Source organism: Amblyomma maculatum, chromosome 1 (assembly GCF_055883805.1).
Source record: "Amblyomma maculatum isolate TAMU_Amacu chromosome 1, ASM5588380v1, whole genome shotgun sequence".
NCBI classification, from domain to species: Eukaryota; Metazoa; Arthropoda; class Arachnida; order Ixodida; family Ixodidae; genus Amblyomma; species Amblyomma maculatum.
In genome coordinates this window covers 337297059-337323131 of record NC_139344.1, presented here as the reverse complement: position 1 = coordinate 337323131, position 26073 = coordinate 337297059, and the positions used below count along the sequence as shown (strand labels likewise).

The 26073-nt window shown below is 46.7% G+C and overlaps 1 protein-coding gene across 2 annotated transcripts in view; it reads right to left on the bottom strand.

Moving 5' to 3' along the window:
• LOC146207521 (uncharacterized) overlaps positions 1 to 26073 on the bottom strand; it is a 272224-nt gene that overhangs the window by 126101 nt on the left and 120050 nt on the right. The window contains exons 2-3 of one of the 2 annotated variants that reach the window (XM_084588224.1): positions 24103 to 24139; positions 18528 to 18560 (exon numbers count right to left, since the gene is read on the bottom strand). The gene's annotated coding sequence lies outside the window, so the exon portion shown is untranslated. The remainder of the gene's footprint in view (positions 1 to 18527; positions 18561 to 24102; positions 24140 to 26073) is intronic. The other variant, XM_084588216.1, reaches the window with a different exon arrangement.

Genomic DNA, 26073 nt, shown 5'->3' with positions numbered 1-26073 from the left:
GTAAAACCCCTTGTCAGAACCAGCCTGTGGTTTCTTTGCTGAAGAATAGAAATGTACCTCCTCTCCTCGCCGTTCCCAAGCTTTTCCCGCCAACAAGTGATCACGCCCAACGAATGAATGCCGGACCAGTCAGTGCTTCAGACCATCAGTGCAGTGATGTGTTCGATTGGATGCCGATACCTGAGGGGCGTGCCCTGGATTTGGTTGGTCAGCATCTTCAGAGAGGGGCTGGACATAGGGGGTTTTTAAGGACGCTGCAGAGCACGAAATGTCGCTCTGAGCCCTGGGTAAACGGCTCATCCAGTCGCTTCTCGCTATGAACTCTTAACGCTTGTCATTTTGCTGATGTACCCTTCTTTTTCGTGTAAATATTGTAAATAAGTTTTCTCAAAGTGCCATTAAACCTGCTTGTACATATTTTACCAACTTCGAAGATTCAGTCCTTCTTCAACCCGGAGTCTCTGCACGCTACCAAGTGAAAGCCGGGTCGCCATAGCCCCAGCGTCACGACAACTGGTGATCAGCGGTAGGATCTGAATCTACAAGCACAACGACTGGTGACCAGCGTTGAGATCTGAATCTACAAGCCACAACATCTGGTGATTGGAGGTGGATCAGAATCTGCAAGCCACAACATCTAGTGATTGGAGGTGGCATCTCAAGCAACAAGCAGGAGCAACAATCGGCCAACAAGAAAGCAGCTCGGAACATCGATCGCATGTGTGGGTGAGTGCTTGGCTTTTCTTCTGATGTGGACCAGGTTCTAGAACAGGGTTAGATTTTAGAACTGGTAAAAAGTGTTGAAACGCCTTTAGGTTTGGTAGTTTGCACTGTTGTTTTGGAAGTAGCCGACACTCGGAGCGATCATGGACCTACAAAAGCTGCAGAAACCGGACCTGTTGCTATTGTGTGAGGAATTGGGAATTGATACAAGTGGTTTGGCACGAAAACCTTTGATTATAAAGGCAATCACAGATTTGGGAGCCGATGATGAGGAGCTCAGTGAAGCAAGGAACCTCATCGCCCAAAAAAAGGAGGAACAGCTCAGACAGCAGAAAGAGCGCGAACGTCAGAGGGAAAAAGAGGAAAGGGAGCACGAACGTGAGAAGCTTGAGAGAGAAGCAAAAAAGCGGGAGCTAGAAATTGAGCTCCGGAAATTAGAAGTAGAGTTGAGCAAGAGGTCGGGCAATTGTCCCCAGCTAGCGGTACCTCTTCTCAACAAGGAGGCAGATTTCAAGATGTCAAAGTACATGCAGCCATATGTGATATCAGGGGATATCGGTCTGTATCTGGGTAACTTTGAGCGAACTTGCGAAGAACTGTCCTTCCAGCGAGACACGTGGTCTCAGAGATTATTGACGGTTCTGCCCTGCGAGGCAGCGGAGGTTGTCGCGCGGCTAAACAAGGAGGACGCGGACAACTACGAGAAGGTCAAAGCTTGCCTTCTGATTTTCGGAGACAGAGATGTGCAGGCCTTAACACGTTCAAAGGCGCGAGAACTAGCTACACTGCTCATTTCAGAAAAATCAACAGCGGAGGAAACGGCAGTTAAAACAGTGGTAAATGCGGAAAATAGCGGGCCAGAAAACTTTGAGAGCGAGGCATCTCAGATAAGTCAACATGAAAGTGAGCTTGATAAGACACGGAATGAGGACGTTCTTGAAAGTAACCTCTTGCCGCCAGTGTCTAGTAATCTCACGAGACTTTTAAGTGGAACCCGAGAGGACTTAGCTATGGAGCAAGCCAATGATCCCAAGAATAAGCTCGAAGTACAGTGGGAAGGACCTGCTAAAGTCGTTGCAGAGTTTTCTGACACTAACTACGCAGTGAAAATCCCCGATAGGCGTAAAGCAGTGCGCATTTATCATTGCAATCTTATGAAGCCTTATGAGCAGAGGGAAACCATGGTAAATCTAACTTTAAACCTTCCCGAGGAGATGGGGGACAACTTGATTTGCCTCAGCGGAAAAGGAAGCAACGCTCAGGAGCTTCTCAAAAAGACGGAGCAGAGAGGAGAACTAAAGAAATCCCAGCTGTCCGATCTGGGCGAGATAATAACAGAGTTTGAGGCCTGCTTCGTGGACAGGCCAGGCAGAACTGATTTGACTGAGCACGATATTGAGCTGACTTCAGACGTGCCAGTGCGATCAAGGTGCTACCGATTCTCTCCAAGGCAAAGAGAAATTCTGGATAGGGAAGTAACTCGCATGCTGGAATTGGGAGTAATAAAACCCTCGGAAAGCGATTATGCTTCGCCTATGATCTTAGTAGAAGCTCCAGGTAAAGACCCTAGGCCTGTGGTAGACTACCGAAAGCTAAATTCTCTCACCAGGGATCAAGTGTATCCTATTCCGAATATTGAGGAGAGAGTAGAACAGGTCAGTAGAGCGGCATATGTGACTACGCTGGACCTTACTCGAGGATACTGGCAAGTACCGCTCACTGAACGCGCCAGCAGATACGCGGCTTTCGTCACTCCGACGGGCAGCTACCAGCCAACAATGATGAGTTTCGGGCTCAAAAATGCTCCATTTTGTTTTTCCCGACTCATGGATAGGGTTTTAAAGGGGTGTGAAACATTCGCAGTGCCTTACTTAGATGACATTGCGGTTTTTTCCGACTCATGGGCGGACCATATGGTACATCTAAGAGCTGTACTGAGCCTTTTGCGTCAAGCTGGACTAACCGTAAAGGCCGAGAAATGTTGCCTGGCAAGGGCGACCGTGGACTACTTGGGTCACAATGTAGGTCAAGGTTTCAGGAAACCCAGCGAGATTAAGATTTCTGCGGTAGCAGACTACCCGCGGCCGAGCACGAAGACGGAAATTCGAGCATTCCTAGGTCTGACTGGGTACTACAATCACTACATCCCTAACTATTCAGCTTTGGCTAGCCCTCTGACCGACGCTCTCCGCAGGACAGAACCGACAAATGTAGTCTGGGACGAACAAAAGGAAGCCTCCTTCGTAAACCTGAAGGCTGTGCTGATTAGCCGTCCGGTATTGCGAGCTCCAGACTATGACCGAGAATTCACGGTCCAGTGTGATGCCAGTGATCGAGGGCTAGGTGCTGTTCTCTGCCAGAGAGATGACGACGGTAATGAGCACCCCGTGCTCTACTTGAGCAGAAAACTGAGTTCTAGAGAGAGGGCTTATTGCGCGTCAGAGAAAGAGTGCGCTTGCATTGTATGGGCCATTCAAAAATTGCAGTGCTATCTTGGAGGGGCCAAATTCACCGTAGAGACGGACCATTGTCCCCTAGCTTGGCTGCAAACTGCGACATCGAAGAACAGTCGCCTTCTTAGGTGGAGCTTGATTTTACAGCAGTACAATTTTGAAATAAGATACAAAAAGGGGAAGTTAAATGGGAATGCGGACGCGCTTAGCCGCTCTTTCTAAGCGGTCCGAGATGTTCCTCACCATGTATCCAAATTGCTAATCAGGTTTTTTTTTTTTTTTTCGTGCGCTTGTATATGTGTGACTATGTAAAGCAGCACGTTTGGTTTTCTAGGAATACGTAGGTCCTAACGTCTTGAGTGTGGGCTTTTCTCGAACAACAATGGCAGTTTTCTTTTGACCTGGTCTCTTCAGACGGGAGCCGAGTGCTTGCTTCGACATGTGGTTGAGTTTCAGACAGCTCGAGCAAATTGGCCTACAACAATCAAGACAACGCGACAAGCAACAGCGAGCTTCAAGCATTCACGTGCAGGCCATTAAGTCGTCTCTTCATGCAGCAGCGGCGACTGCTGCCCTCCGAGACTCTTCTGGTGGGGGAGGAGGCTGTTACGACCGTGCATCCGCATTTGCGCGCTCTATTGTTCGCCTGTGGGCATGGAAAAGTTTTGTGAATATGTGGTGATGGTCCAATGGCTCTAAGTGAGCCTGTTTCCAGGAATCCTGTTTTGTAAGCATGTTTTGCTTTGTGGACAACCTGCAAATGCCAAATTGACCCTGTCAAGAGAACGTCTGGAAAAACACAAAGAAACGTCCCCCTGCGGGAAATAGCAGGAAGTGCTTTCTTTCTTTTGTTCACCCTTCCAGTCGAGAAGTGCTATCCTCCAGTGATGAATGCCTCCTATCCAAAGGAGACGACAGAGTGACATGTCCGCTGACGTGCAGGACAAGAAAGGAGCATGACTCATACGGCCATTAAGTGATTTCCCGGGAATGCAGGAAAGATTTGCAATTGTCGAAAAGGGACCATGTTGGGAGCCCTATGCGGCGCCACGTGCACTCGGGTTTCTGAGAAGTAAAACCCCTTGTCAGAACCAGCCTGTGGTTTCTTTGCTGAAGAATAGAAATGTACCTCCTCTCCTCGCCGTTCCCAAGCTTTTCCCGCCAACAAGTGATCACGCCCAACGAATGAATGCCGGACCAGTCAGTGCTTCAGACCATCAGTGCAGTGATGTGTTCGATTGGATGCCGATACCTGAGGGGCGTGCCCTGGATTTGGTTGGTCAGCATCTTCAGAGAGGGGCTGGACATAGGGGGTTTTTAAGGACGCTGCAGAGCACGAAATGTCGCTCTGAGCCCTGGGTAAACGGCTCATCCAGTCGCTTCTCGCTATGAACTCTTAACGCTTGTCATTTTGCTGATGTACCCTTCTTTTTCGTGTAAATATTGTAAATAAGTTTTCTCAAAGTGCCATTAAACCTGCTTGTACATATTTTACCAACTTCGAAGATTCAGTCCTTCTTCAACCCGGAGTCTCTGCACGCTACCAAGTGAAAGCCGGGTCGCCATAGCCCCAGCGTCACGACACCACAAAGAGTACCGAAAATATTTTAAAAAAAGGGGTGGTGGGAGGAAGGGGGTGATTATGGACAGAGATACACAGTAACAAAAAAGATTTCTGATGCACGTCTCCGTTCTTTTGTTTTAAAATGAGATCTTAATGTCCGCAAAAGCTACTCTAAAAATAAAAGATGTTTTTAGACTGACGCCAGCACTGTTAGACGAGAAACAAAGGATGCCCTTGTTTTCTGCAAAGGAAAAAAAAAAGGAAATAAGGATAGATAGTGGGAGAGAAAGTGCTCCTTTTAAACAGCCAACAAGGACAAGCCAAGGGATGAACTTAGCGCGCAATTGGAATGTATTCAGCCTTAGCCTTGTCTTTATGTCTGTTATTCGTCCTGCAATCACAACCCCATTACCCTGCTGATCGATGCAAGTGCAGGGCGAAGTGGCCCGAGCGGCAAACATTTCGCATGCTTGTTTTTTGTGGCACGCGCGACAGGGAAATCAAGGAGCAAGTTGTCGCCCTACATGAAACCTTGCGACCCTCTTACAAAAACCAGTAAGAGGACATTAGAGCTAAATATTCTGACCAGTCCGTAAGTATTCATTGCGTTTCTAGCACGGAAACGAGGACGGGGCGTGGACTGTCATTAGAGAAATTTAGCTTACCGTGATCCGCGATCCGCCACAGTGCCCCTCTACCGTGCGTGGGCGGGGCGCACAAGCTGATTGGTCCCGACGCGGCAGGTCTATGTGCCGACATCCAGTATGTGGCGCCATCTATCGGCGTCAAGGGTGGTCTGGGCATGTGCAGTGGAACGCGCGGTGGTGGATCACGGTAGTGGATCGCGGATCACGGTAAGCTAAAACTCTCTATTGCAATACTGACGCAAAGTGATGGGCGGTTTGATTTCGTTTTACATGGTTTTTATATGATCCCAAATGGTCTCTGGCTTTGAGTCATGTCGTAGTGGAGAGCTCCGGGAATTTCCACAATTCGGGGATTCTTCAAGGTGCAGTAGCATAGCTCGGTAGACGGTCGCCTTGCTTTTAGCCACCATCAGAAAGTGGCCCGCAGCGGCCGGCACAAAATCATTATAATAAGAGGTGATACGACTGGTAGAGAAATGGAGTAGTTCATGTAGGGCCCGAAGAAAGCTGGCGCAGTGAGTCCTATGTAATACAAAGGCAATGCCACACAAATACCTGTCTAATTGTACCTGTGTAGCTGGCGCGTCATAGCTACACCTCAAGCATGAATGCGAAATTTGCACAGCGAGTTGAAACTTTCGATTTGCCTCATAAAAGTTCGTCTCCAAAATTTTCCTTACCTAGAGCCTTTGCAACGTAAACAAACTTCAGGATTCTTCTGTGCACAAAGAACAGAATGTCGGGACGCTGCTGCACATGATGGTCTCAATAAATGTGGTGGCCTTCCTTACACTAGACCCGTAAAAACACATTAACCCATTTCTATGTGGTTTCCTCCTTTCGTGTGAGTGTCGCCCAGTGTAAACAGCGAAAACTGTTAGACATGGTATGCGTGTGAAACTTGACGTCAGCATCGAAGAATGACACTTGCAGCTCTGTAGCGTGATACTGCTTTCCATCATCACATTTCTTTCTTCGTATTTTCTGCTTACAGTCTCAATGCAAGCCTTCGAAAGGAAGCACCGTAACGAAATAAGCAATGGAGGTTAGTCTCACACATCGATCCGTCAAAACAGCGTAGAAGCCGTGATGCTCAGTGCAGTACGTAAGGAGTAACATTCGCAGCCAGTGGAACATCACCTTCAGAACCGATGCCAAGTCCTTTGCGGCTGCGAAGCCTAGGCCTCGTTCAAGATCTCACGAAAGAGTAGCCCTTCTGCACGGCACTGGCGGTCTGACCTTGGCACTGATGAAACGCAGACGAGCTCGTTGTGTTCCTTCACTATCCGACGTGACCACGTGGTCTTGGCTCGTGGAGACAAGCGAGGAAAAATAAAAAAAAATAAAAACGAAAGGGTGCAAAACTGTGGCGTAAGCAGCCGGAGACCGGGACGACCGATAAGAGTGTTAGGAACAACGAAGGCGCAAAGCTCTGATTGCCGGCTCAGCTCCGCATGGTCCAGCGGAGGCCGATCGAAGCCATGGTGAGCTCATCTCGGCCTGCCGCATCGTTTGTGCCCCGTACAGACGTACTCTCGTCGGAATGTTCGCAGCAGGAGAGGTCTTGCATCGTTATCCTGGGTGCCTAACACGCCGTCCGCCCTGCTGCCACTCGATCCCTCGCTGCTAATCTGTTGACACCGCGCACTCCGTAACGAGCACCCCTCTTCTCGGTGGTCTAACCGATGCGGCGCTGGTCGAACGACTGGTCGAACCTCGGATGCAATCAGTGTTACCCGCGCGGGCCTCCATAACGTTTTGTACTGCTCTGAGAGGTAGAGTATAGAGGCAGAAAGTTGGTGGATGGTGTATACGGTCGAGGGTAGTTGGCCGACTTAGTGACTATATGCGCATACGGCGTTTGGAGACGGACGTTGGTTTGATATCCACCACAACGCTGCACGCATCAGAGTCCTTCAATGCTTCTGCTGGTTACGAAACTCCTGCCGCAGTTTCACCGCTGCTTCCTAGAGGCGCCGCTATTGGCAAGTGCATATCGAGCAGCCGCGCAGAGCTCGCGTGCCCCACCTATATATCGGGCAATATGTGCATCTAAATGTCCAAACATTTCTGCAACTATTTTCCCGTTTAATTATTTTAGTTACAGTTGGAATTAATTAAAACAGCCTAATTTGCTTTCCGCAAGCAATGCCGACAACAGCTGTCAGCAGACTTTCAGAATTGCTGGAAAGATTGGGTCAAACGCTTCATAACTGCCAAAGTCGCACTTACGAACCCTGCGAATTCTAGGTGATATCGTGAGGAAAAAGGGCTGGCGCTGACTAATTTTGAGGTGTGAAAATACGTAATATTTTACATACAATTAGCCCCCACAAATGTCGAGGCAGGCGTGGAATCAGTTGTTCCTTGGCCCGCTACTGCCCGCTTAGTTACTTGCCGCAGATACCTGTCACTGGAGCAAGGAACCAACGGGTCCTTCTCGGTATCGCCTCTGTAGCCAGAACTGTATGCCGACTGGCTACAAAAGGGCTCCACGAGATCCCCCCCGCACTCAAATTACATTGCCTTAACGCAGAAAAGCACAATAAACATTAAATTTCGGTCAGATCAACAGTTGAGCGGGTTCCTTCTTGGTGACGATAGCGCCCAGCTCCTCTCTAGCCCAGCCTTACGGTTCCTCGCCTCCCTCCCCCCACCCGAACACCCTATTCAATTAATATGGGTGCCCGCTCACACGGGTCACCCAGGCAACGAAGCAGCTCACTCTTTTGCTCGAGGATACATCAGCCGAGCAGGGACTGTCACTGCCTGGGGAAATGCTCGCGAGCGCATGGTATCCTATCACGAAATCTCTCTCCATTACCGTGATCAAAGAACCATCTACCCTCCTCCTTATAAATCTGTGACTAAGCTACAACAGGTGACGTGGCGCCAGCTTCAGTCCCGTACATTCTCATCCCCTGCTTTCTTAGCTTTGATCCGTCCAGGACTGTTCTTGTCGCAATGCACCCTGTCGCCTCATTACGTCAGTCTCCCAGCACCCCAAAGACAGGCGCTGTTGATCGTATGTGGAAGGTGACTGTTGCATGGGCGACCAGCTGGCCATGGCGATCTAGCAGTGGAATACCCAGACGTCATAATTTGACCTCGAATACACTCTACTTTCGTCGGCTTATGCAGCTATATCGGAATGAGTTCAAGAAGACTGAGCTTTATTCCGAGGCGCCATCGCACGATGGAGGCCCACCTGCGATGCAAACCTGTTGACTGCGTCTCCTGGTGGTCCCGCGTTCGTTTAACAATTTAGCACAGCTGCAGGTCGCATTCAAACATGTGTCCTGGCAACGACACCATTGTATGTGAATTTCTGAAGCCCTCAGAGATATTTTGCTGAACATTTCTCTCGATTCTCAATTTTTGTCGCTAAAACGGCAAGCCAGTAAGACGCCTTCGAGAAAAAAAAAAAAGTGGTATCGCATTTTTTGTTCTCTTTAATCCCTTTTTTTAGCGGCGAAATGGAGTCTGCTGCTGTCCTTGATGGAAAATTAGCGCTATAGCTCGTTTAGACAACGACGTCCTAATGGAGCGCGCGGTACTTATACGGCAGATGCAGTACACACTGGCAGTGAAGAGATCTCAAGCGCTGCTCCTCTGAGCACTTGGACAAGAGCCTGCAATTTTGCAGCGCACTTAGATTGTGTGTGTGTTTAGAGTTCAGGCTCTTTTCGTCCTTCATGAAGCTTTTTTTTTTTTTTTTTCCTGTTAGCCCTTCTCCAAAAGTAGCTCCAAGGGCAGTTAACACGTAGGTGCCGTCCAAGATCGTTTATTGTAAATTGTTTTTAAGGCTGACTGTTAGATAGATAAATTAGTTTATTGCACGGAAAGACAGAGAGATCAGCCGGAAAGCTGATCACCTAGCCTGCTGCTCCAGTATGTGGAAAACTACCAGCCTGTCTTTGTACACTTGCAAAGTTCGAAACAACATTTCTCTCTTACTATCCAGGAGAGCCGCGCAAAGATGGCATGCCAATTAGAATCTACGTGAAAACTCTGCTGGCCAGTTATTACAGCAGTCAAATTATAACCACAGTCACTGGAAAACTCGGAGCAGGCAAGAAGGACGCTTCGGTTCCGTCTTCAAGACGGTTGCTATCTGCGAAACTGGCACAAGGACGCCGTCTATGTTCGAATAACACAAACGCCCCGGCAAGTGAAAGAGGCTCAAAAATTATACGCGATAAGTTCTTCGGCTTCTAGCTGCACAACCACTGCGAATAACTCGTGAAAGACAAACCCTTACTTTGTGAAAAGATAGACCAATTTATAACACTTTTTATTATTTTCAGTGTGCAAGATTAGAATTGAGACTTGTATGCTTGTATAGCGTGTCGCCATTAAGCCAACGTGACGCGAGCGATCGCAACTTAGCTTGACCGGCGCAGCATGCCTGTAGCTTCTCACGAAAATAGCCGTGCTCGGCCGTAGTCCATCGCTCCGGCCGACAGCGGAGAGAACTGGCCTGACATTCATCGCGCAGCTTTCCCGCTTCCTCATCGTTGTTTTCTTCGACGCATGGACTGTCGTGCCGTGCCGGAGCAAAAATATGTCCTCCGACGACCGTCACCCACGTTCCACGTGTCCGTGCGCAAGCAAGCAGCCCATTTCCGGAAGCAACGACAGCGCCGCGCAATGGGGAGGGAGATAGAAGGCATCGAGGCACCCTGGAGGGGCGCTGGGCAGAGCGCTTGGGACGTGACGCGGGCGTTCCCTCTGCCCGACCCTGTCCATTTGTACCCGCCTGCACACTCCTTTCTGTTTATCGGGTAGTGTTCTTTTTCTGCACGTTTGGTTTTTCTATCCCACTGCATTTCATCATCCCTGCGCCCTCTATGTTTGTTATGACGGCTGAGTGTGGACATGCTCGTTCAGCGTCGCTGCGTAGGCGCTATGCATGGCGACATGGCGTGCAGAGAGGAGAGAGTTTCCGGGTTACCGAGTGCGCTGTACCGTGCGACTTTGCTTCCCTATGAGCTCCGTGACAACATGCATCGGCAGCACAGCTGCCCTTTTCCTGAACGCCCAGAAATGTTACAGATCTTACTCTCATAAGAAGCGACCATATTTACTCTCTGGTAAAAACAGGCAGAGCAGATAAGCAAAGAAACGAACAAGGCGCTATATATATATGCGCAACGCGCCGTTGCAGATCAGGATGAACCACGATTGGATCTAAAGGCAATCAGAGCATTGCGTATTAGAGAAACAAGAGAGAGAGAGAGAGAGAGAGATATATATGATGATGATGATGATGATGATGATGTTCTTGGTGATGCTGAAGGATGGATTGATGGTAAAACATTTATTGCCGCAATGAGCGATTTGTGGGCGCTACACTTAGATGGCCTCAAGTCCGTTGCTCTCGGCGACCTTTTGAGGAAACGCGATTGGATCTGATATCATTGCGTATTGGTGAGAAAAAGAGAGAGAGAGAGATAATGATGTCTTGGTGATGATGAAGGAAAGGTGGGGAGGCGGCGCTTTCAACGGCCTCCTCTTAACAAGAAATCACCGCCGTTGCGCAGCGTTGGCGGAACGTGCGATTAAAAGAAAAGCGACAAAGAGGGTCCGGTGGTGGCGAAGAAATTATCGCTTATTAGTGGCTGACTGAATGTAAAAGAGGTGTAGAGAGTGTCATGCGACCTCTCCTAATGGAAAGATGCGCAATGGACTCCCTGATCCTGGCAAGGTGTGGTTCGCGTGCAATGTGGACACCGTAGGCGACGTAGCACTTCGAACTATAGGTCACCTCGCGAGGTTCTTCGACCGCATCGCAATATTAGCGCTGAGGTTCGGTCTTTCGGCCTCGTGCCCACTACCGATAAGAAGCGTCGCACAGGGCGCAATTTTTGCGGCTGAATTTATTGATCAATTGTTACATGGCGTTTAAGGAAGAAAAGAAGCAACCAAGTGAACGAGATGCATGAATCTCGAATAGGCATTGTTTCTTGCGAAATGCTCATTCTTCATCGCGTGGGTTACTTTCGTACGCACATATTATTGTGCATGTTAAGCGATCCTGATTCCAAGACGGTTTAAAACAGTGTGATGTGACGTGAAGCTTTCTGATCGCTTACCGCCTCGTTTATATAGTGGAGAGGGTCCAACAGATTAAATATAACTGAGCACGTGTGAAATCCGCTGCTCGTCGCTACTGTACGTAAGCTCGTTTCAATGCTGACATTACACCTTCCTATCCGGCTGCAGATTAACGAAAGTACCCATACAAATCTGCTACTTGCAGTAGCTAGTAAATCACTGACAGGTTTCGCAGAGCCAGGAGATGGCAGCCGACAGGCAGGACGATAACGCACTGACTGCACGCACAAAACCACCACACAGCGCAAGTGCAGCCCCCCACTACGACCTACTTTCTTGCGAGCCGTTACCCTGTAAGTGACGATCGAGTCTCTGAAAAGGGACGATTCAGGGCCTGCACGGCTATTTTGCGAATCACCTCCCCACTGCAAAATCTTCTTTCTTTTTCCCCTCAGCAAATGATCTTAAAGCCTATATACTCTAAGCATCACGTCTTCTGTCGCGCACTCTAGACCGGTTTGTAGAAATTTGAGAGCGTTCAATATACAGGGCCCCCTTTGTTTGGAAGCAAGGACGCAGAAGCATGGTGCTAAGCTATATCCAGGCACTTGGGATGCAGACGGCAGCGGGCAGTGTTAGAGGGAAACAAGGTTTGGACCCCGGTTTCTAACACCCAGTTTGGGCCGTGCATCAAAAAGCACTTAAAACGTTTTTAGAATGATCAAGGGGATTAAAAATGTATGCTTCATTCGCACGTGTGTCTAACTGCGCACACCAAAGAAATAACGTCGCGTGCGGCGATGATTTCACGGGGTATTTGATGGCGCTGTTATCATTAACAGTGTTCCGCCATGCATATATTGTACAATACCCCACATTTAATAAGGTTCGGACGCGTTCGGATTTAGACGTCGAGTGGTGCAGCAACGACCGAAGCATCGCACCAAAGAGGCTACCGCTCCGGACTACAGAGACAATGAAGCATCTGTTTGCACTGTACGGCGTGAAGTGGCACCAGGACTCAGTTCGTCGTTCGCACGCTACGAAACTCCTTGGCGTGATGCAGCGATCAAGTGAGGCGCTGCATTGGTTCATATCGCACTTGTTTGCTCGGGAGCGCCTCTAGCGATCGCCGCAGCTGAGGATAGGGATAACGAGGACAACGGACGCAGCGCGCCACTCAACCTTCGCCGCCCTATTCGTGCGAAAGCGGCTCATTTTCTCCCCTGCCCGAGCTCCCTATTCTCTGTACGAGTTGCACTACTCGCCTCGACGCGCGAAAAGACGTGATTCGATTGCGCCGAGACTGACAATGCACGCTGAACGGCCTCCAATTTGTCATTCGAAGCGGGTGCCGCCTAGTAAAAGACGGAGGGCAGTTTGCGCCGTTAATCTAACGTCATATGCGGCCGCACGACTGGGCTCTCGAGAAATTCGGCGCGCTGCGATATTAATGTACTACTCTTAAAGTTCCTCCTACGTGGCGAAATTTCTTCGAAAAATATTCTTTATTACGTTATATAGCGCTTTGAAATGGATTCGGTCATTATGAGAAGCTGTCGAGCCAATGTTCATAAAAGGATTCCGAGAAGTCGTCGGCGCAAGGAATCCGCATGAAACGAGGTTAGAATAGCAACGGGGATTCACTATTCCATCTCTTCAGTATTGATTATCGACTTCATGTTATATTATTTATTTATGTGAACGTATGCTAGCCTCAAATTCGAGGCTTTTGAAGGAAAAATACATCATATACACATTTAAAAAATGCATGCAGGAGCGGACATCCAATGCAATTAGGGCAGTACTGAAAAGAAACAGGATTAAATAACATGTTAGATGATTACACATATGATGGGAAGAGAACAAAAATACAGATAGGTTTTCAAAGAGCAAGGCTGGCTAATAACGTAGGCAATAAGGTACCCTGAAGTTTTTTCTTTTTCGCATAGCTTGAGGCAGAAGTATACGAGGTTACATAAGAAAGTTCGAGATTAGCTTCGCGGACAAAGAAGTGTTTTACTTACCTGCACTGACCAGAAGAGAACAACAAAAATACAGATAGGTTTTCAAAGAGCAAGACAGAGAAAAGGTTGGCTCATAACGTAGGCAATAAGGTACCCTGAAGTTTCTTCTTTTTAGCTTGATGCAGAAGCATACGAGGTCACATAAGAAAGTTTGAGACTAGCTCTGCTGACAAGGAAGTGCTTTACCTATCTACATTAACCCGCTACCACTTCCAAGATAATCCCCGCGCACAACAATATAACGCTCTAAGCATTCTTGCTACTGCTGTAGCGTCTCCTCGAAGTATTCTTTTCGAAGAGCGTCAGCAGCCTTCCACGAATCGAGCTGTATCTCCGCAGTAGTGTCAAAACGATGACCTTAAAGCCTGACTTGCCGGACCTTCATCTCCTGGAAGAAGGCGAAGTTAGAGGGTGAGAAATTTGGCGAGAACAGGGTGGTTGCGAAAGCGAGGTTGTGGTGTTTCCGGCGAAGAATTCACAAATCCCGCATCACGTAGAATTTCACGTGAATTCTTCATTCCAACAGGTTTTTGATGATTAAATCGCAGACGTCGTGACTTACATGATCTCAATAGCAGCATCTGCACAGTTCTTGATGCACATATGATGCACACATGGTGTCTTTTGACACACTGACTTATCAAACCGGTCCTTTCTGTGGCTGCGAATGCGAGCGTGCACTGCCTTGTGTTGGCCAGCTACATAACTTGCCCAAAAATACCTTTTTTTTTTTGTTTGCTACTAGATTCTATAATTGTCTTCAGGGAGATTCATACATCTGGTTAGCATCGTTCATCCTAATCCAAAGAGAATTCACAGCTCATGCGGTGACGTTTTATAGGCTGCGTTCTGAAAGACAAGAAGAAAAGGAAAGAAATAAACAGTGCCTGTAAATAATATTGCGACACATGAAGCTTCTTACCGTCCTGTTCAAGAACGACTCATAAATCCGCCTCTGATATACTCTGTCTAAAGTTTCACTGCTTCATTAAGCATAGTAGGCCATTTTTCCAGTCTTAGGAAGGTGAACATGGCAATTTTATTGAGGTCAACGTTTTACCAGCGTTCGTACTTTGGTACCTCTTCAATTCCGCATAATACGTACCTGTCGTCGATTACTTACCACGCTAATGTCATGGTCTAATAAAGTATAGACGCCCCCCGTTAATATGCACACTCTGGGTAGAAAGAAAAAAGTATTCCCCGAGAGGCCAAAAGGCTCGTCCATAATAACGAACGGTGAAAAAAAGATATATATATATATATATATATATATATATATATATATATATATATATATATATATATATATATATATATATATATATATATATATATATATATATCAGGAAAGAAAAAGTTTCAGATTAAAGTTTTTCCTGCATGATAAAGAAGTGAAAGCCGGACAAAATCTCTGGAGCTTTATATGCATTACACTGGTCGCCATTTTCCTCTAAATAGCGTGTCGCAGTTTGGGGCGTCCAGTTGTCTATCAGACGCATGATGGTGAATAATGGTGTGATGAAGTATCTACTATTACGACACCTCACGTACCACACCGCCCATACGTAACATTACAACGTCGACTGACAGCTTCTGAAGATGGCTTAAGATGTAGCACAGGCAGCGGAGAGTATATTTCACATTCATTCATGCATCATTGTCGTCGTCGTCGTCGTCGTCGTCGTCGTCGTCGTCGGCGGCGGCGGCGGCGGCGGCGGCGGCAGCAGCAGCAGCAGCAGCAGCAGCAGCAGCAGCAGCAGCAGCAGCAGCAGCAGCAGCAGCAGCAGCCTGATTATACCCACTGCAGGGCGAAGGCCTCTCCCATATTTCTCCACTTAACCCGGTTCTGTGCTAGCTGCATCCACTTGACCCCTGCGAACTTCTTAATCTCATCCGCCCACCTAACTTTCTGCCGCCCCCTGCTACGCTTTCCTTCCCTTGGAATCCAGTTTGTTGCCCTCAGCGACCATCGGTTATCCTCTCTTCGCACTACATGTCCTGCCCATGTCCATTTCTTCTTCTCAATTTCCACTAGAATGTCGGTAACTTGAGTTATTTCTCTGACCCACTCTGCACGCTTTCTATCTCTTAATGTTACCCCTACCATTTTTCGTTCCATAGCCCTCTGGGTTGTCCTCAACTTAAGTAGACCTCTCTTGGTTAGCCTCCAGGTTTCAGCCCCATAGGTGAGTACAGACAAGATGCAGCTGTTGTATACTTTTTTCTTGAGCGATACCAGTAAGCTGCTACTCATAATCTGCGAGTGCTTGCCAAATGCGCTCCATCCCAATCTTATTCTTCTTGTTATTTCCTTTTCATGGTCCGGATCTGCGGTTACTACCTGTCCTAAGTCATTCATGCAATAAGACAAATTATTTCTCGTGTCGTCGGGAAGCCATGACACCGGAAAGCATATAACCAGGAAACCATTCTGGCATTCGAATTCTGCACTGATTTTCACTTGGTCTCCAGTATTCAAAGCATGGCCATGGAGACATCTGGTTGGAAAAGCCAAGGTTTTGTTCTCATCGCTGTACCTATTAGCGCAACAGGAATAAATGGGACCCCAATAAGCTAAGTAAACGCTTCCTCGGCCCACTGCTCGGGCAGCGAGTTTCCATATTAACGCGGCATAAATGCATGGTGAAAGCTTAATCTCTCAAAAATCATCCATATTAAAAGCTAGGGCACGGCTGTATTACCCAGATTCCCACTATTGGTTTTTTTCCACGGAGGTTCTTCCTAATCCCATCCCTTGAATACCTAATGTAATCATAGGAGGACTGTGGTCATTTTCTGCTGATAACTTCTAACGCATATATACGCATTTCCGGAAATATGTCAGATTATTACGCAATTCCTACTCCAGGGTAATTCGTTTCGCCTTTCACGGCACCTTATGATTCATCGCTCTGTTCCGCTAGGACGCCGAGTGGTGTTGATAACGACGGGATGCCGGCCAGGGTATCCTGCCTGAAAGTTACAGACAGGACAGTTTGGGCGAGGATATCAGTTGCAGACACGCTTATATTATTCCCGATCAGAGTGTCCTGTATGAAATTCTTAAAATAGTGCGGCAGATATTCACCACTTGTGGGTTTGCTCGGAGCTGAAGCTAACGAGAATTTGACACCTGGCAGCAGCGTGTCTCCAGCCAAATAGCCCGCCCTCATCTATCGTTTGGACACAGGGACCCCGTCACCGCTCCTTCTTTGACTTCATTAGATCGTCCAGCCTTTCTCCTTCATTTCATAAACCGCCTCCACCTTGTTTCTTCCTCAATAACTATTTTTATGTCCTCAGTCAATACACAGCGTTATAAAAAAAAAAAAAAAAAAGAGAAGGGAGCTATTTGAAAACTAAATCATACAGTTTCTTAACATCACCTAGATTAAAAGCTGGCCCCGCCGTCGACATATGCCAGTTTCTAAAATAGCATTTCATTATCCGCGGGAATTACGGCAAGACGAGCAGTGGAAGCCCGACAGGATATTGTAGCGAAGAAATATTGGGGAAATAAAACAATGTTGTTTTATTACCACAAATGCTCTAAAGTAAATATGCAAATTAAAAATTGTTACAAACGCACAGAAACGTAAGCACAAAAGAGCCCAATGTTTGCCCAAAATGAGAGGCAGCCTTCCCTCCTATTGGCAATATACAAATAGCACACCATCGAAACAATTTTTTTTAACAGACGCGGTTTCCAGAGCAAATATTTTTTCAAGCAAATTGTTATCGCTTATAGGGACACTTTTAATTGCTTTCGTGTTGGCACAGTGGGGAAAAAAAAAAAAAAACGTTCAGCTGGTGTCGTCTGCGAGTTTGCGCCATATGCTCGCTTATGTAGGTGAAATCAAATTTATCTATGTCATCCTTGACGTGGGTGCTCATAAGCAGTAAAAACAGCGCTTTCGGAATGAGGCAGGTAAGATGGGGTAGCAGGAAAAGCTAAAGAATCAAACCTCGTCCGCGCCACTATTGTGTGGCGGACTGCTCAAAGCATAACTAGCCCGCACCAAAAGGCATGTCTTCCCGGTATGCTCAAAGCGGCCATAGTGGATGACGGGCAGCGTCTCCAGCTTCCCCTCTACGTAATACTGAGAAACGCTGCGAAGAAAACAATGGCCCGTTTGCGCAGGCCTCTACTGAATTCGATAATCACCTCTCCCACGTGACTGAAGCGATCTCGCAATGTCTTACATCTGTACGAGGGCTTAAGACATGTGTAATGATTCATGGCTCTCTTTGACAAAGGTCTGATCCATTTAATGAAGCCATGCACACTGCTTTTGCAAGCGCGTTCAACTGCATTAAACCAAACTGACAAGAAAACAGAGCAGGGTTTCAGAAGGTATAGTCAGGCGTCTTACTTTCACGATGCATGGATAGCTTTCTTTGTTAAAACCCTAGAGTAGGTTAGTATAAACTGACATGTTACAAAACATACAAATGCCTTTGAATTTCAGTTTTCTACCGGTTTCGAACTCGCTTCTACCTCCGTTTACGCTTTCTCTGTGTTAAGAGAAGGCCATTCTTTCCATCATTAAGTCTGCGTCAGAGTTGATATTTCCGTTCTAGGAGACGTATGCAACGCTGTGTTACGCTATGTTGCGCTGTTAGCCTTCGCGAGATGGCTGTTATTAGTACATACTACCGCCCTTTAGGTGATCTTCAGCTGTATTCTTTGCGTCGGTATAAACATACAAGGTAATGAAAAAGCAGCAACAAGAAAACACCGAACACTGTCAGCTTTATAGTTATGCATTACCCCATCCCTGCTTTTCTTTCCATGACCGATTGGCCGAGTTCTCCCGTACAGGTGACAAAAATTAAATAGTTCAGAAACAGTGGTAAAAGTTAAATAGTTCAAAAACAGTGGTAAATTCTGTCTAGAATGTTTCCAAGTTTTATATCTTCGAACGCCTTTTACGACCGTAATTTACCACCAAAAGAAAAATAAATGAAATCAAATATAAGTGAAAAACGTTGAAGACGTTACATAAATATTTAAAAGCCGCCTTTCAAAAGCTTTTCCCGACGAAACACTTACCAGGCAGCCAGCGGACTCCTCACGCTATAAGGCCTGGAAGCAAAAAAAAAAAAAGAAATAGGAAAGAAGAAGACGCTGCTAGGCCCCCGGAACTCTAGTGCTTTACGCTCCACGGGCAGTTTGTGTGCCCATTTTTATTTACTTTTTTTAGCTCAACCGGCAACACTAAAACTCATCAAAGCGCTCACAGTAGAGCCAGGGCGACATGGCCTACGCACCCTCTGACTCGAGAAAATTGAAAGCCCTGCGCTCATGTCGTGGAGAGATGCTGCTTCTATTCGACGTCTACGACGAGCAACTGGTTAGTACAAGCAAGAACTGCAATATAGTCTCGAAGATGTAAAACTCTGGGGCAACTAAATTTTTATTTTTATTTTGTGAAGCCTTACGGACAAGAATCCTGTCATGGGAGTGTTTTTCCCTTCCTGTGAATGTAAAAATAGCCTGTGAAAATTGTATGAGTGATGCTATGTCTGTAGGCAAAGTCTGGGCCGTAATCTCAGTTTCATTTTTGTTAGATTTTTGCGCAACAGAAACAGAGAAAAAGAAAAGCGTCCACAGTAAGAAGTCACTGTAGCGTATCATATCAATCTAACCCTTAACTAGTTAAGGAAGCCAGCCTTCTATCGCATGCATGAGTCGATGAAACGCTGTGCAGAGGCATTTTCCACTCCCTAATCCAAAATATGGGCCGCTGTGTCCCAATATCGAACTTCCCTCACTCTGATTTTTCTTCTGAACTTTACATTGCTTTACATGCCCGGAGAATGGTTCAAGTTTCCTGCCCTTTTTATGTTATTAAACTTTGCCTCTTTTTCTTTATCGTTCCTATTTCTTCATAGCATTTCGAAAAGCGCATTTAGTGATAATGCATGTTATTTGTAATTAAGGGCGATATATTGGCAATCAGCAAACTGTATCCTGCTTTCTCGGATATAAAGTTGGTTTATCGCTCACTAAATTATTGAATCTCAATTCACGACTTCTTCACAAACTTCAGATTTTTATTTCTATCATTGAAAACTGCAAGGAATCTGTTATCGGTTTATAGTGCACACTAAATTATGCAACAAACCCAGTTTTGAACCTCGCAGCCTGCAAAGGTGGTCCGATCATCAGCTTCTTGTTGCCAAAATTAAGCTTCGATTGAGGAAAACGCAGAAAACTAGAAGGACTTTCAGGTATGATCTGGATCAAATTCCATTAGAATATGCTGTGGAAGTGAGGAATCGATTTCAAGAATTAGATCTGGAAGACAGAGAGCCCGAAGAGATGTGGACTGATGTTCGTGATATAATACAAGAAGTTGCTACCAAGGTAGTTCCAAAGCAAAAGAAATGCAAGAAAGCAAACTGGTTATCTGAAGAGGCTTTGCAAATAGCTGAGGAAAGGAGGATGGCAAAAGTTATGGGGGAAAGAGAAAGATACAAGGTTCTCAATGCGGATTTTCAGAAAATAGCAAGGAGAGATAAGAATGCCTTCCTGAACATACAGTGCCAAACAGTTGAGGACAACAACCAATTAAGGAACACTGGAGCTCTGTATAAGACAATCAAAGATATCAAAGGAAGCTTCTGTGCTAAGCTGGGCGTGATAAAGGACAAACAAGGCAAGGACCTCACTGAAGCCTCAGAGATAAAGAAGAGGTGGCAGGAATACACAGAAGAACTCTACAAGAAGGACCCGAATGTGCAAACCCAACATAAGACGGTTGTGATTACTGATCTCGAGCCGGGTATCCTGAAGAGTGAAGTTGAATGGGCCTTAGCCAGCCTTGCTAAGAACAAAGCTAGCGGAATTGATGGCATTCCAGCTGAGTTGCTTCAAAACCTCAACCATGACGCTGTTAACATTTTGCATACATTATGTCAGAAGATTCGGACAACCCTGCAGTGGCCACAGGATTGGAGGAGGTCAGTTTACATCCCCATTCCGAAGAAAGGCAGTGCCAAAGATTGTTCCAACTACTGCACGATCGCGCTTATTTCGCATGCTAGCAAGGTGATGTTGAAAATCCTCCAAGGTAGGCTGCAGCAGTATGTGGATCGGGAGCTTCCGGACGTGCAAGCTGGGTTTCGCAAGGGCAGAGGGACTAGAGACCAAATTGCTAACCTTCGCTGGATCATCTAAAAAGCAAGAGAGTTCCAGAAACCCATCTACTTCTGCTTTATTGATTATGCGAAAGCGTTTGACTGCGTAGATCACAGCAGATTGTGGCAAGCTCTCCAAGAGATGGGAGTTCCAATTCACCTCATCTGTCTCCTCAGGAACCTGTATGAAGGGCAAGAGGCCACAGTCAGAACTAGGCATGGTCTTACTGATTGGTTTCCGATCGAGAAAGGAGTGAGGCAAGGCTGCATACTGTCGCCCTGCCTATTTAACCTATATGCAGAGTGCATCATGAGGAAGGCCGGTCTGGATGAGTCTTCAGCTGGAGTGAAGATTGCTGGAAAATGTATCAACAACCTTAGATATGCGGATGATACCACTTTAATGGCAGAAAGTGAAGTGGAACTCAAGAGACTTCTGATGCGCGTACAAGAAGAGAGTGAGAAGTTTGGGCTTAAACTGAACATTAAAAAGACAAAGACCATGGCGTCTTGCCCTATCAAGTTCTGGAGCATCAATGGGCAAGAAGTGGAAGCTGTGACAGATTTTCTGTTCTTGGGCTCCAAGATTACCTCGGAAGGAGACTGCAGCCATGAAATTAGGAGACGCCTGCTTCTGGGAAAGAGAGCAATGGTTAGCCTTGACCGCCTAGTAAAGAGCAGAGACATTAGTCTGCCAACCAAGATCCGTATAACTCGTGCTATGGTCTTTCCAGTTGTGATGTATAGATGCGAGAGTTGGACTGTGAAAAAGGCTGACCGCCGAAGAATTGACGTGTTTGAATTGTGGTGCTGGCGAAGACTCTTGAGAGTTCCTTGTACTGCCAGAAGATCAAATCAGTCGATATTGTCGACCATAAACCCTGACTGCTCATTGGAGGGTAAAATTTTAAAGTTAAAGCTCAGCTACTTTGGTCATCTGATGAGAAGAGAGGAGTCGCTGGAGAAAGATTTGATGTTGGGAAAGGTTGAGGGTCGCCGGAGAAGGGGTAGGCAGCGAACGCGATGGTTAGATGGCATCCTCGAGGCACTGCAGATGAAGTTATGTGATGTTAGGAAGATAGTGAGAGACCGGAAAGCGTGGCGTGACATGGTCCATAGGGTCACGAAGAGTCGGACACGACTGAACGACTAAACTGACTGACTGTACCATGCCGAGCAGCTGTCTGTCAGCGTATCACCGCAGTGCTTGTCCTCGGTAGCATTAAGCGGAAGCAGCTCTCTTTCACTCTCTCATTTGCTCTCTCCCCTCCCTCCCTTCCTCGCTCGCTCGCTCGCTCACTCACTCACTCACTCACTCACTCACTCACTCACTCACTCACTCACTCACTCACTCACTCACTCACTCACTCACTCACTCACTCACTCACTCACTCACTCACTCACTCACTCACTCGCGTAATCTCTCTCTCTTTCTCTCTCTCTCTCTTCGCTTGGCTATCTTGCTAGTTTCCTTGCCAATAACGTTCACTGGTGAGGCATTAAGCTAACTTTATTTCCTACTGACAACGGTTTTCTTCTCAATCAATCATCAATATTGCTAAGCCCTTTTGCATATGTGCTGCTATAAGCGGCGCTTTTACCATCATCTCGTTTTGCAACGGGCTGTCGCATTCGGAATGTACTCCTAACGTTAGAACTAACGGTTAATTTTTCTAAAAATGAAAACTGGGAAAAGAAAGCAGGCATACACAAACTAACTTCGCCGAAAGTCACAAAGCATTTGGTGTCCAGCTTTCAATCATTTAATCATCTGTGAATGAGATCGTCCCTATGCTGAACCATTCACTGCAAGACACCTGCGTGTGCATAGAAGGCGACAACAGGAGACGCTGACTGTTCTTGTTGCAGAACATGAGACGAAATCATCCTTTGAAACTAAACGAACAGCTGAATTTATTAAGCCTCTCAAAAGAGAAATGATGTGCTATCAAACTCATTGCATGCTGTATGCACTACTGCGAAAGATGGAAACGAAAACGCATCTCATAATTTCTCGTAGAGTTGATAAAGGCAGCCCTTCAAACTTAGAATATAAAATTTGGCTGCGGAAGAATGCTGCCCTTCCGACAGCTGCTGTAAAGGTTGTTTTTCTGAATGAAACCGTCCGGTGCTTGCAGAGAGGTGAAATTTCGCAATGAAACATGTAGTCGTGTACTTCTATAACTTCACAACATGCCATTAGTTCGAAATTTAGGTTTTCAACTTTCATTTTCCCGACGTGGCAAAATGTGAACTTTTTCTTTTAGTGCGGAAGCACCGCCCCATAGCGCATACCAGATATAAGAATGTTAAACCCTAGGCTTAAAAGCTGCATGCAAAAGATAATATAATAAACATTATAAAGAAGCGCGCACGAAGTCGGTGTAACGGTACGTTAAAGAACACGAACAATTAGCGGATCAGAAGAAACCCGGCTGTAAAATCTCGCCCGCTACCAGTCTGCACTATACGCAACAGCAGTTGCGCAAACTCCGTGTTTCCGAGTGCAGCCCAGTTCCGCGAAGCTGCAACAGCGGCTAACAAAGCGGCAGCTTGCGAAAGGACCGCTGCGTAATTTCACTACCAGCAGTGACGCGCCATCAATGCATATTCATGCGATCGTCAGCATTGCCCGGGTGGTCGCTAACTCGCGCCAGTTTTCGCCCCTTATAGGCAACAAGGTCGTCGTATCGCGCGTTCCCTCCGTCCCTCTCTTAAATTATGGCCAAAAGTTCAGAAAGTTAATCGTCAGAAAACATGCAACTTAGCTATAGCTTCCCGCTCCCTCCCTCCCTCCCTTCTTTCTTTCTTTCTTTCTTTCTTTCTTTCTTTCTTTCTTTCTTTCTTTCTTTCTTTCTTTCTTTCTTTCTTTCTTTCTTTCTTTCTTTCTTTCTTTCTTTCTTTCTTTCTTCCTTTCTTCCTTCCTTCCTTCCTTCCTTCCTTCCTTCCTTCCTTCCTTCCTTCCTTCCTTCCTTCCTTCCTTCCTTCCTTCCTTCCTTCCTTCCTTCATTCATTCATTCATTCCGACACCCTTTCCTTCTTTCCTTTCCCCATTATTTCCTTTGCAGACGAGAATAAAACTGGTGGAACTGTGGTTCGCTGTCAGATTGAAAGAAGAGGCTGAAAGCTGGCAACAAGCCTACTACTATAGCGAGTTCCGGCTGGCGGTGCGCCGGTGATGATAACGAGAGTGATGGATGAGGATGAATGATTCCGCAGACAGGAGCAAGGAAGGGCCTTTTATGGTGAATGCATTTCTCGGTCACACCGAGAAAATGAGAAATAGAGTAACAGTTGCTAGGGAGCAAGAGAAAACGCCACAAATGAAGCGTTAACGCAGACTGTGACCTCTGCACGTTATGCGAATTTCAGGCAGTAAACAGACGCTAGCTCACATTAAGACGCGTATGCTCATCCTGAAATCCCACAGCACACGTCCATGCCACGTCTCGCAAAGAGAAAAACAAAACAGCAAATGTTCTCACCTTGCCTTTGCCTGTTCCTTCCCTCTGAGAACGGCACCTGAAAGAAGCAGAAAAAAAAAAGAGGGTCACGTTTTTACTGCAAGAAAAAATGAACAAGTATCTTCACTGGTTAATAAATAGTACATCCGACAAACTGTACGCGGGCTGACGGAAGCAAAATCTCATCAGATGAAAACAGGCTCAGCGAGCATCGCGGCATTGGAGAAAAAAGAAAGATAAAGTCGTTGCGGCTGTTGAGACACTATAGAGCATTGAAAGATCATTCAGACTCGCACTTCGGGCAGATGTTGAATTAAGCGCAGGATTCAACAGTGAGAAAGGTATAAGTGAAGGTAATTTTGACTGATGAGTCTAATTGCTGTCTAAACAAATGAACGACACGAAAACATCCTGTACATAGTTTTTAATTAACAACATAGCTAGACCCACGTCAGCCTGTATATTTGGCTTTGGTAGTGGCGAAGTTCTGGTATAGGCTGAGGTGTTTCGGTGCGCATGCCATCATTTCGCACATAAGAGTACCGACAGAGGTTAGCAGCTCTGTGTTAGTACGAAGGGATGCTCGTATTCAGGCCACCTGTAAAAGTCTCAGGATCGGATTGATTGAAAAATATGAGAAAGGTATTTTCCCTGCAGTGGATATGGTCCGGTTGATGATGATTGAATAGTCTCGATAATGGTGACGATGACGACAAAGTCTGGGTCATCATAACTACATCCACAGCCCACCAAAGTGCGGGCAGTTGTAGCAAAATACAAACTGCCTCTCATGCCGGTTAAGATGCACAGCGTACGGACCTCACGAAGCACCACCTTTTCGATATGTCACTCTCCTCACGCTTCATCCTCTCCTGTCGAAGCTGGTTCAGTCCTTGCTCTCCCCCTCCGTTTTCCTTCGCACTGTTCCGACTCCGCTTTGCCCTGCAGCGCACGTCAGCGCTTGTTAGCGCGGCACGCTCGGAGTGCCGTGGCCTGTCCGCAGGATCTCGACACGGGCCCCTTAATGGCCCTCATCAGGGAAGGCCCGCACAGCCTGGCTGGCTGTGGTGAGACGGAGAGGGGAGAGATTGGCGGGAGGCACGCTGGTTCCTGAGCTACGCGACCGGTAAAACCCGATTATCAGAGCATGCGCCCGTGCTCCGAAGCGCGGCCGATGTTCTAGCCTCGAAAAGCCGCGTTCCCAAGCAAGCTACCGTAAGGGCGTAGGCGATTCTGACGAGAGCGCTTCTCATGTCGCGGGGAGGCGGCGGCCTTACGCGGAATTTCCCTATTACGACGGTGACTCGAGCTCATCGCCAGCGCATCACAAACATGGTTACGCGAGCAGTTTGTCTTTGGCCCCCATTACGCAATGTGCACCGGGGCAACCGGCTAATGCGGGCCGCTGAGCACATTGGCGTGCGTACAGAGAAGCCGAGATAGGGCAAGCAAACGGTCAATGTTTTATGGAAGTAGTGTGTTCTCTCCGGAGTTTCGATACTCCAGGCTGATTCAGGTTAACGAAGCAAACAAGAACAATGTTTGCGCAGGCTATGACGTACTTCTTTTTCATTTGATTGCTACCGTGTATAGAAGCTCTCCATTAGAGCAGGCCCGTACTTCGCTTTGTTTCCAACAGATGAAATCGATACCTTGACAGCCACACATAGCAACACATTCACACAGCCCATGGACGGTAAATACATCAAAATATTACGCAAGTCCTAAAAGCAAAAATTAATTCTCAATTTCAGTCTTATTTCCACCACAGAAAATGAGCGCATTATTCTAAACGTACAGTAGTCATATGTGCAGAGCGGATATGCAGCATAGAGCAGCTCCATCTCTTAACAAGTCTCCACGGCAGCAGACACACGCCTAATACCATGCTGCAAAAGCACCAGCACAAAAAGAAAAAAAAAAGAAACAAAACATAAGAAACAAAACATCTGCTCGCGAAAATGCCTTAGGCTTAGATGCTTGTGTCAATGA